Genomic DNA, 12,980 nt, shown 5'->3' with positions numbered 1-12,980 from the left:
ACCAGTCACTGTTGGCCAAAAACCTTCAGGTGTCTGCTAGAAAGCTGAAGATGAAGAGGAATTTCACCTTTCAACACGACAATGACCCCAAGCATACATCCAAATCAACAAAATAATGGCTTCACCAGAAGAATATTAAAGTTTTGGAATGGGCTAGCCACAGCCCAGACCTAAATCCAATAGAAAATCTGTGGGGTGACCTGAAGAGGGCTGTGCAGAACAGACACCCTCACAATCTGACAAATTTGGAGCGCTTTTGCAAGGAAGAGTGGGCAAATACTGCCAAGTCAAGATGTGCCATGCTGATAGACTCCTACCCAAGAATGTTGTAATTAAATCAAAAGGTGCTTCAACAAAGTATTAGTTTAAAGGTGTGCACACTTATGCAACCAGCTTATTGTATGTTTTTTTATTTTTTATATTTTTCCCCCTAACAGATTTTGTTTATTTTTCAAGTGAAATGTACAGGTTATAGGTCACATTAAAGGTGGGAAAAGTTTTGAAATTATTTATTGTGGTCTCATTTTTTGTATCACAAAAACCTAGCATTTTAACAGGGGTGTGTAAACATTTTATATCCACTGTAGTTATTAAACGTGCCACGAAGCTTATAGGGCTGGGGCTATGAAAAGGTACTTCTAAGGGGAATGATATCAGTAGGACTGCTAAAGTGGAGCACTGGGAAGTGTACTGGGTGGGAATGGCCTATAACTGTTTCACCTACTAACACACACATATACTTACATTTGCCAGGACTGAGATTAGACCCCCTACCTACCTAGTTATTTGTACTATAGTGTTATGAAGTTATTGCATGAGCTACAGAACACATAGGGCTGACAGGTGTCCAATGGTACTTCTAATGTGAATGACAGCAACAGATCTTGTGAAGTAGGGCAATGGGAAGTGCACTGAGTGGGAACAGCCTCCTAATACTTAAAGCTACAAACACACACATGCACACACACACACACACACACACACACACACACACACACACACACACACACACACACACACACACACACACACACACACACACACACGTGATGTGATATCATAACCCCCACCTCAGTACTATTACACAATGGAGCTTGCCTTCATGCTGGCACGTGTGACTGGGTATAACCGGTATGCTACTGACCGTAGCAGAACATCACTCTATGCCATTCAGGGTATCTGTATGCATGACTCTCACTCTGTGTGTCCCCCTGTGTGTCTCTCTCTATCCCTGTCTGTCTCTCTCTCTTCCCCACGTCTGTGTGTTAAAGTGGAGCACTGGGAAGTGTACTGGGTGGGAATGGCCTATAACTGTTTCACCTACTAACACACACATATACTTACATTTGCCAGGACTGAGATTAGACCCCCTATCTATCTAGTTATTTGTACTATAGTGTTATGAAGTTATTGCATGAGCTACAGAACACATAGGGCTGACAGGTGTCCGATGGTACTTCTAATATGAATGACAGCAACAGATCTTGTGAAGTAGGGCAATGGGAAGTGCACTGAGTGGGAACGGCCTCCTAATACTTAAACCTACAAACACACACATGCACACACACACACGTGCACGCCCGCACACACACGCACATACACACACACACACAAACACACACACACGCACACACACGCACACACACACACACACACACACACACACACACACACACACACACACACATGCACACACATGCACACACAGAGGCAGGTGATGTGATATCATAACCCCCACCTCAGTACTACTACACAATGGAGCTTGCCTTCATGCTGGCATGTGTGACTGGGTATAACCGGTATGCCACTGTCCATAGCAGAACATCACTGTATGCCATTCAGGGTATCTGCATGCGTGACTCACACTCTGTGTCCCCCACTGTGTCTCTCTCCCTCTATCCCTGTCTGTCTCTCTATCTTCCCCACGTCTATGTGTTAATATGCTTGACATACTGTTATATGTTGTTCATATATATGTCTGTGTATCATACACAACAGATGCAGATATATCACATATGGGCCACCTACAGCTAGCTGATGGTAATCCTGCCTGATGGGTGTTTAGGGACAGTTAAGGTGTACATAGCTGTCTGTATGCAAACACATATATGCACAATACAGTTATATAGTTCAATGTTGGTTCCAACATGGCCTGTGATTCTGTAAATGTAAGTGCATGCCCAGTATGACCTTCTATAGTGAGAGTGGGATGCCATTCCAGTGATAGCTGTACTCCAGTCTGGGGTTTTGTGTGCTATAGCCGTACCTCTCAAAAGTAAACAGGTCTTTCCTAGAGGTACTGGGTTTGTTTTAGCAGACATTTTCTGACATATCTGAAGTCTGACACTGGAATGTATTGTGTCATTACCTAGTGACAGACATCTTCAGATCATCACAGTGCTTTACCAGAAGAATATAAGATGTATGATGCACAGACTATTATGAGCCAGACTATATACATTCTTACCCAAAAAATGCCAGTTGAGAGGTGTGGCTACAGCCGGTTGACTGATGAAGCTGTGCAAACAGTCAAGCAACTTGGTGATATACTAGCTGGGAATCTCCTGCTTGTGTGGTATTCTTCTTACCTGAAAAGTCATATTGTGGTGTGGCCATACCTCTCAACTATACATTTTTTGGCAGATTGATAAGGTGTTTGTCTAGAAGTTTCATCCAGTCTACATAAACTTGTGTTTTTATGGCAAGTAAGTTGCATATAATTGAAGACTGACGTTAAAAAATAATGACAGACATTAATGGTTCAGATAACCTTCAGACAATTCCTGCTAATGCAAAACCCCTCATTCTACTAACTTTCTCAGTATGTAAAAGCAACATTTACAACACGTGGCTATCATTGGGCCATTGTCCCACTTTTATTTATGACCTTTTCCAGATGTCTTGCTGTCAGAGGTTTAGAGGTATGGGTGTGGGTACAGAATGCATTCTACTGTGAAGAAATGTCCATTATATGTGTAGTATATTCCACATAGCACTGTGACTTCAGGTTCCCTATTAATTTGATGAAACTTTAGCTTGTCGAACTACAAAAGATCGACAGCTAAAGATCAAAACATCCAAACCACGAATGATCAGCTAAGCAAATTTTTTCCATGGAAAGAATTTGCTTGTCCGTTACACAAAACAAAAACCTTTCAATCTGAATTAAGTGGAAGGCTTTGCCCCCCCCCCACACCCCTCCCATAAGGGGGGCTGTGTCCCCCACACCCCACCTAACTAAATATACTAACTCTGACATCGCTCCACATCGGGGAAAAGGCAAATTCCCATTAATGGCCAAGCAAATTCTTTCCATGAGAAAAAATTCACTTAGCTGATCATTCATGGTTTGGATGTTTCGATCTTTAGATGTCGATCTTTTGTAGTTCGACAAGCTAAAGTTTCGTCAAATTAATAGGGACCCGTGACTTCCAGGTATCTCAATGGCAGAGCAGTACAGAGTAATGTGGTGAACCACTGACAGACAGTTGTGTATAGGTTGATAGGCTGCTATGACATTAGTAGGGTATTGGCCCTGAAGCCCTGATAACCCAGGCAGATGAGAGTGTAGCCCATGTTACAACATGTTAGCAGAGCCCCTGTCCAGCAGGGACACAGGTGGGATCACAGGACTGTATTTTGTGTTTCCCGTGCACTTATACAGGGAGCACATCACTAGGGTTACTGAGGCACTCTGCTTGCTGTTCACAGAGAGTGTATTCCACAGATGGGGGAGTGTGTGGTACACATATCTTTCACACCAACAAGCCGTACTGATATCTCAGCCCAGGTTGATGCTGCGCCTACAGGTTGTTGGAGTGGGCCTTGAGTTCCAGATATGCAACAGTCCCATCAAGGCAAGGTCTGGATTGCTTTGTATGCCAGACAGGGGTCACCTCAACAGAGTCTGTATGGAATGGGGTAGAGGGACAGTGATCTTAGTGTTTGCAAGACCCTGGTGTGTGAAGTCTACATGGTCTGTGGTGTGTAGGTTTGTGGAGTTCTCATGTGACTTTTCCTCTGAGGTGTCCATTGCTTGGGTTTTTGTTTTGTTGTGGACCTCCACTTACATGGGTGTGTGTTGTGGATTTGCAGGTGCTGTTTACTGACTCCTTACACTGCATGGCACCTATGTTACTGCACAATCTATTCTGGTTTGCACATTCTCCACTTGTCTGGCAAGTGGTTCCCCTTCCCCTTATGTGTATCTCTTTGTCCTTCTGTAGTCCAGTCACAGACTTTGGTCACAGTGGCTGCTATGTATTTGTAATTCTGATGTGGGCAGGGTACATGCCGTTACATTACATACAAGGTTGTGGACTTCAAACCTCTGATTGTACCTATTTAGCAGATTGTCCATCATTGAACCACTCCATTTGCTGTGGTCCTTAGATGGCTTGTGTTGCTATATGTTATTATGAGGCTACATGTGGGCCTAGCTGTCATACCATCACAGACTGACATCTGGACAGGCCCAAATATGACAGTCAGACAACAGCTCACACATGGGGACAGGGTGTTAATAATGTTCTGCCAAACATAGACAGTTGGGAGTTTGGTAATTTCCTGCTTGCTCTTATGGGTATGACGTCTGTTTCCCCACAGTCTGCCATTGCTGTCTTGTTTTGCAAATTGTTGGCAGGCAAATGCACTGTTAGGACAAGCAGAGCAGATATACAGGACATACTTGTGCTCCTTCTGTGACAACCTGTGTCATTTCAGGAGTATGGCTGTTGGTCAGTGACATGTTGTTGGTGCTGACACAGAAAGGTGGCAGCCTTTTATAAAGTGGCAGTACACTGGCCTTCAGGTACCTGCTGTCCTCCTAAGCACCATACCTCTCAACTTCTGAGAGCCAGACATCTGGACATAGCCATGAGTAATTGGAGGATAGAGGCCAAAATATAGGGACCATTTTTAAGTACTGGCCTTACAAACCTAGAAACATTATTCAATAACAGGTTTTGCATTAGCATGAGTGTTTCTATAGGATATGAAGTGTGACACTACAATCTGCCATTGTTTTCTGACCTTAGTCTTATGTGATTTGCCAGTGAATTGCCAGATAACCACTATTTCATGATATACAGACCACAAATATAATGCAAACCTCTGGACATTCTGCAAAAGGTCTGTACAGTTGAGAGGTATGGTAGACACTGTGTAAGTTACTCCAAGCTGTGTACTGTCCATATGTGTGGCCCCCTGTCCATGACCTGTACAGCATTCCTGCATTAACAGATATTAACATCTGGACAGTGTGTACAACTCCTACCTTAGGTGTAGCTGACATGCAGAATAGTTGGCACTGCAGTTCTTGGAACATAGCCCTGTCATCCACAGTCCACAGTACTATACCTAGGCCAGTACGACACAACAGCTGGAAGTAAGTGGTGGCCACATCCTGACGGTATTAAAATACATATACATAGCTCATTGACCCCTGCATATTGTGGACATGCAACAAGTTATCATGTCGATTGGGACAGCCCTGGCATAGACTGTGGTGATATTTGCATTACATTTTGGTTCCATTTCGCATAGTATTGTGCCCTGTCCTGGAGACTAGTGGCATATCACTTAAGACCACAGGTCAGATTGCAATGGCATACATTTGAGTTTTAGACTCGTACCCTTCAGAGCCTTACTGCAACTGCAGGACCCGCTGCGCTATCACTGTGTAAGTCTGTAGGGAGAATTACATCATTGTCGCCATTTGTGGGCCTTTGCCAGACAGTTCTTTATGATTTTCTATGGCTGACTAGGTGGGTGAGGATGAGGGGTGATTATGGGATTCCCCACACTGACATCCATGCCTGTGACCTATGACCCCCAGTTAGTTGGCCCCCCACATATACTGCAATGCGATTTGTCACCTTGGGTACTACTGCATAGTGTGGGGAAGCCAGTATTGGGCAAACATTTCCTGGTGTCCCACATAGCTGTCAGTTTTCTGCTGCTATCCCAGTAGACCACCTCATTCCCTTGCATACATGTAGCAATACCATAGATATGCTACCAGAACATACTACTCCTTTCATTTATTGTTAAGAACACTGACTTACTTTGCGCGCCTGCGGCAGTTGTGAGGATAGTGCTTGAGGGCTGCCTGTGCTGGATGCACGCATTACACTGCCTATACATGGTAAGCTACAGGTAGTGTAATGTGTGTGGCATCCATTTTACTGTGTGTGCGAGTCAGAGAGAGGTGTCAGTCCCTGGGTCCCTACAGTGTCAGTGTGTGTGTGTGCTATGCACTGCCTCTTTGTCAAGGTCAGGGCATACTGGTCACGCCTCTATCTGCCTACAGGAGCTGGCTCAGGGGGTTCCACCTCTGAGTCCCTCTCTGCCTTTGGGGACCTTGGCAATGGTGGGGGGCCTGTGTGGCCCTCCCCAGTGCTGTTCCTGCTGCAGCTATTTCTGCAGGATCATATTGTGTAGCATGGCACATACTATGAACATGTGTGCACATGTGGCTGGACAGTACTGCAGGGCTCCACCAGATATATCAAGGCAGTGGAACCATGACTTGAGCATCCCAAACACACACTCTATAAAGATCCTGGTTTGTGAGTGTGCCTCATTTTGGCATTCTTGAGTCCGTGTGTGTGCATTTCTGATGGGTGTCATCATCCACGACTCCAGTGCATAGCCAGCATCCCCCACCAGATGGCCATACGAGATGTCCCCCCCTGGCAAATCCCTGGTACACCTATGAGGAATGCCAGATGTGGGAGTCGTGATAGCTTCCAGGGCTGCCAGCACACACATTAATGATAATGCCTTGGGCATTACACAGGACCTGACAGTTAGAGTGAAAGCCCTTGCAGTTTACGTACACCCTACTCTGTTCACTGGGTGGTGCTTTGATGTGGATGTGCGTGCAGTCTATGGCACCCAGTACCACCAGGTAGTCTGCTTCATGGTGGAAGAGGTGCATATTGCTGGTCCTCTCCTCACAGTTGCTGGGGAAGTAAATGTGCTCACCGGCATGTGGTAGCATGGCATCCATGAACTGGTGGAGTACCCTGGATGTAGATGCCTGTGAGACCCCCATGATATCCCCAGTAGGTCTTTGGAAAGTACCTGTAGCTAGTATTCTTAAGGCTACACATACCTTGGTATCCACTGGGATGGGTTCCCCTCTGTTGGCTCTGGGTCTGAGGTGAAACCTGCACAGCTAGATGAGTTGCTTAAGTATGCCCCTGTCCACCCTGTAGTACTCTAGTATCTCCAGATCATGTAGCCCCTGGTAGGTTATGCTGGGTCTGAACACTCTTCTCCTCCTCCTCAGTCTGGGGTGGTTGTCAGCATTATCCTCCTCACCGCCCTCAGCCTCTAGCACATACTGATTAATCAAAGTGACAGCAGCCCCTAACATTTTGTCGGTTAAAATTCCCCCAAGTGTGTACACCAATGGTGCAGAGTTTGTGGGAAAAAAAACAGAATGAAAGGTGTTTGCATAGTTTATACTGTTATGCTGCAGATGCTGCCTGTATGATTGGCTGAGTATGATACATTCCACCTGCCAGCTATATTATTTGTACTTGATTGCTTTTATTCTATTTCCTGTTTTTTTCCTCCCTTCCCATTTCTGCCCCTTTTAAGCCCCACCCACTGCCCAAATGTAAACAGTTCTGCTATTTCCATTTTTTTTTTTTTTTTTGCTTTAAGACCCATTGGGCACTGCACAAACCCGTTTAGCTAAAGTAAACACTTTTAAGCAGAAATGGCCCACCCCTGGACACGAACACGCTCTTCATTTCATGGAACAAGTAAATACAACCTCAGACACACCCACTTGCTTAGCTGTGCTTAGCTACGCTCAAATGGAAGCCATGGAGCTCCAGTGTGCTTACACCAAGCATGACACACACGCTTTTCATGTCAGCTGCTTCTCCTGCTTGCACTACTGCCTTATATCTCCTACATGGTTAGGTGCATTGACAATGCTCTCCCATTTTGCTATTTAGTAAATTTTGCTCATTTGTATACCCCACTGGCTTAGTCCCTTGTTACACCACTACACCAGAGCCTTTCTCCTTAGCAACCAGTGTTACCTGTTATTGTTTTGGTTCTCCATGGTACCCACTATAATGGCAAAATGCAGATTTCACTTTTCACATTTTTTTTTATTTTCGGCACAATCTTGTTGCAAGCCACTGTGCTATGCTTAAATGGCCGAAATTGGCCAAAAACTGTTTTCCATGCCAATGGCCATATTTTTGGACATTGGCATGCCTAATGATAATAATACATGCTTTACTTTGAGCTGTCATGCCCCCGTTTTGATTTTTGCAGAAATGTACATGGTTAGTAACATTTCTGCAACAGACACTGTTCTGGCACAAGTGCCTGCCTGCTTACTGAATTGCTAATTCACCTCATTTGCATGTTTTTCACCAGCAAATGAGGTAATTAGCATTATTCAGTGGTGTCCATGCCAGAATAGTGCTGGCAGGCTTGTGCACACCCCCAGCCTAGTTTACTTAATTGCTTGTCGACCATATTCTGTGCAGGTGCTACTACACTATTCTGGCACTGTAAAATGCTTTATTGAATCCCGGGGATACTATTTCTTTTAACAAGAAAGGCATCTGAAAGAAAATGCCCAGTGTTGAAAGTAGATGAGAAAAGAGGTTAAACTGTATGGAACACTGAGCAATAAAGACATAAGCAACAAGAAAGTATCTATAACAAATATTTGAAACCTTTTTTGTAATTTTTAGAAGAAATAATCGAGGACGAGCACTTAGCTGTACCCAATGCTGGAATCATAGTTTGTTCAAGATAGCAGCAAACAAGACCTGTGGTAACCTTGTGCATTAGAGCATGATGGGAAAATAATTCTTATAGGGCCTCAAGACTGAAGCAATAGTTTTGTAGGGCTGAGTTCAACAACTGGCTTAAGGATCTGGACACAAAATCACAGTAAGAAACTGGTAAAAAACACAAAATGCAAGGGAAACCACTTTGACGAAATCAGCACGGGCTTTAATAACTATAACTGTAAGCGCTTTCGGTTAAGCCAATAGCTCGACCTTCATCAGACAGAAAAAAAAAAAACATGCTCACAATTTAATTTAAATACAAAATGCAACTAATTACATAATTAGATAATGAGCCATAGAAGAACCTCCCACTACTCAGGCTTACATTAATACAAAATCAAAAGTCTCTATAACTTCATATAAAAGCTCTATACATACAATTAAATTAAAAAATTAATATGTTAGTGCCTTTAAAATTTAAAAACAATTATTATATAAATATTAAATTTTAAGTATATTTACTACAACACTAAGATATCTACACAATGAGATTTGCAATGGTTCAACAAACCTAAACTTTAAACAGAGTTCAAACATGCAATAACACTTACTTAAAAAATAATTAATACTAAACCTTTTACTAAATGGATAAATAGATATTTAAACCTATTTGTCATTTATACCTAACTAGTACTAAATGGAAATAGTAAACTGCCTTAACAACACTTTAAGAAACCAATTTATAAAAGTGATGTTACCTTCATACGGCTAAGTTCTTTTACCTTCGAAGTGCTTTAAGTTTAAGTATACATCTAATTGATGCTACATCATTGAGCCCTGGTGGAAAGTGTGCATCCGTTCTCAACTGCCAAAAGAGTTCCTGCTCTTCAAGATGCAGTTGCCAGGGTCCTCCCCTAAGTTTGTTTTCTATTAGTTGTATTATACAAAATCTAAAACTATGATCTGGACATTCAAGAATATGTTTGGCAAGTGCATTTGTTACGTCTCCCCTCTCCATTGCATATAAATGCTCGTAGACTCTTTTCTTAAATTTTCTCTCCGTCTTTCCTATGTAAAAGGAAGGACAGTCCTCGCAAAGAGCCACATAAACAACCCCCTTAGAGTCACAATTATAGTTCTCTTTTAAAAAATAAAGCTTATTGTTGATCTGAACTGTCTTATCCAAGTACATATATCTACATTGCGGACACCTCCCACATTTTCTCATTCCTACTACTTTCTTTGTGGTTCTATCTTTAGTTCTTTCCACCAGATTTTTGAGGTTAGTCCCTCTTCTATATGTAAACTTAGGACGAGTACCTAAAGTTTTAACTAAGGTCCTGTCCTCAAGGATCAACTTCCAATTTTTAGACACCACATTTCTAATGGCGCTATGATCTAAACTAAAAGTGAAAAGGAAACTAATATGAGGAGGGAGGAGAGAACTTTCCATTTTATTACTAACACTAGTTGATCTACTCATTCTCCCACCACCTAATAAGGGTTTGAAATGTCCATCTAACCTCTTTCGTTGTACTTCATCCATGATTTCAGCAATGAGCTTCTCGGGATAACTACGAATAAGAAACGTGTTCGAAATATTCTTACATTCATCCAAGAAATCCACTTCTTCTGAAATCATCCTTGCTGCCCGAACAAGTTGACCTTTAACAACACTCCTTTTCTGATGAAAAGGATGGCAGCTAGAAAAATGTAAATAGCTATTTGAATGAGTGGGTTTCCTATAAATTAGAGACTTAAATTTGTTATTAGGAATATCTTTAACAATTTTGACATCCAGAAAGTTCATTTCATCATACCCTATAGTATGTGTGAATTCTAGGAAGCTAGTTGTACTCGAAATATATGCCATAAACTCAGGTATAATTTTAGGTGAACCCTTCCAAATGAAACACATGTTATCCTGGTACCTAGTGTACCAAGTGACATGGAGTTTAAACAGGTCACAGTTGAATAAATATTTATGCTCCCAACAGGCCATGACACTGTTAGCAAAGCTGCACCCACACGGGGAGCCCATCGCTATGCCTGTCTTTTGCAGATAGATTTGATTTTTAAATAACAAAAAGTTGTTTTTCAAAATCACATCCAGAAGAACAGCAACCAAATACATAACATCATTGGGTGCTTTCCTCTCTAACAAGAACTCTCTTGTCCATTCAATACCCTCATAATGGGGAATTACTGTATATAAGTCTTTTACGTCAACTACAAGGAAAGTTAGCCCAGAATGGAACTCAATGCTATTAAGGCTCTCCAAAAACTCCCACGAATCCCTACAAATTTGTGTTTCTTTATTGATATATGGTTTTAAGATGTTATCTATGTACTTGGCACACGCATATGTAATAGACGCTCGACCATCCACTATGGGTCTTAATGGGGGGTCTAGTAGGTTCTTATGTATTTTCTGTGCACCAAAAATTGTAGGGATCTTGGGTGCTATCATGGTTAAATACTGAAGGGTGTCACCATCAATACTACCCTCCAAAAAGAGGTCATCTAAAATTCCTCTAATTTTTTTATATGCCATATTTAGTTCGTTAACACTTGCTATCGTGTAAGTGTCTGATTGCAAAAGGGCCAACATTTTGTCCTCATAGGTATATTCATCCATAAAGACAAGTCCCCCTCCCTTACCTGGTTTCATAATTCTCACTCGGCATTCGTTCAGAAGTGTGATAAAATCTAATTCATAATTAGATATATTACTTTTTGTTTTATGGTTAGTTCTTTTCTTACCAAACATCTGTCTAAAATCAAGCTCACACATTCTTTCAAAAATGCCGAGTACCCCAGAAATAGGAGGGTTAAAAATACTGGACACTCTCAGTGGATTCAACAATCCGGGTGTGTTCCCTAATGAAACTGCCAAATTTAAATTACGCACATACAACTTAAAATCAACTATTGTTTTCACTAGGTCACATCTTTTTTCTGGTATAAAGGTAAGACCATGAGAGAAGAACTCAATTAAGGGAGGCTCAATAGTCAGGATCGTATAGTTATATATTTTAAAGTCACTATTAGTTGATTTAAATATAGTTGGTCCTGTGTTCATGCGTGTAATCATCTCCTCCGCTGGTTCGTTCTCTTCTTCCTCTGTGGTTGCCTCCTGTTGTTGGATTTCGCATTGATATTGTTGGACACACATGTGTCCCTGGGAAAATCCTGGTGGTTGTTGTCACCCATACTCATATTTTGATCTTGCCTCTCAAAAGTAGTAGTATTATTCCGATCCCTAATACGTTCGCTACAGCGAACAGCAACCTGTTCGTCATTACTACTATTCTCCTCCAAGTTCAAATAATTTGTGGAGGCTTCACCATTTGTTTTAGTAGACCAGACTAAAGGAGGAGGGGGGTAGGCTTTATTGTTAGAATAGTCCAAAATATCCCTGTCCATCTTACGTTTTTTATGCAGCACTAACTTAGAAATTGATGCATCAATACTGGAGAAAATTCTTTTTTTTTGTTTTTTTTTTTCTGTCTGATGAAGGTCGAGCTATTGGCTTAACCGAAAGCGCTTACAGTTATAGTTATTAAAGCCCGTGCTGATTTCGTCAAAGTGGTTTCCCTTGCATTTTGTGGCTTAAGGATCTGTAAGTCAAATCAGACAGACTGAATGAATGGTAATTAATGTTTCACTACTGGTCAGGATAACGTATAGCTGATGGATTAATAGCAGCATAGGGAGGAACAGATTATAAAAGAAACATGGAATAAGTATGGCTGTCTTGGTTACGTTATGAAAAACAGAATCAGAATAATTACAACTAATTATGACAATGGGATGAAACGGCGATTGGACTTTATGAACGTATCTTTTATTGCAAATCGTATGAACTACTGTCTTACTTAGCTACAGTAAACTCTCAGTTAACTGGATCTCAAGCAACCAGTACTCTCAAACAACCAGAAAAAAAAATTTAAGAAATACAGTACCATTTTCAGGTGTTGCACTTTGTCGCCCCCACCCACAGAAACATACCTTACGTGTTTACAGTGTAAGAGTTTTAAAAAGGAAGACAGGAATAAATTCCCTCTCCTCAACCTGAGAATAAGTCAAACCAAACAAATAGTATAGGGTACAATATTACAGTATTAGTCAGGCCTACTTTTAACAGTAACTCTCAAGCAACCAGAAACTACAGTTATCCAGCATCTAGCAATCCCAATGGGTTCCGGT

The 12,980-nt window shown here is 41.7% G+C and overlaps 1 protein-coding gene across 1 annotated transcript in view; it reads right to left on the bottom strand.

Annotated features, from left to right (window-relative positions):
* MINDY4 (MINDY lysine 48 deubiquitinase 4) overlaps nt 1-12,980 on the bottom strand; it is a 1,921,738-nt gene that overhangs the window by 80,888 nt on the left and 1,827,870 nt on the right. The window lies entirely within an intron of this gene.

Source organism: Protopterus annectens, chromosome 3.part1, assembly GCF_019279795.1.
Source record: "Protopterus annectens isolate FY-2018-M chromosome 3.part1, PAN1.0, whole genome shotgun sequence".
Classification (NCBI taxonomy): domain Eukaryota; kingdom Metazoa; phylum Chordata; order Ceratodontiformes; family Protopteridae; genus Protopterus; species Protopterus annectens.
Note: the sequence above shows the minus strand (reverse complement) of the source record. Positions and strands in the feature narration are given on the sequence as shown.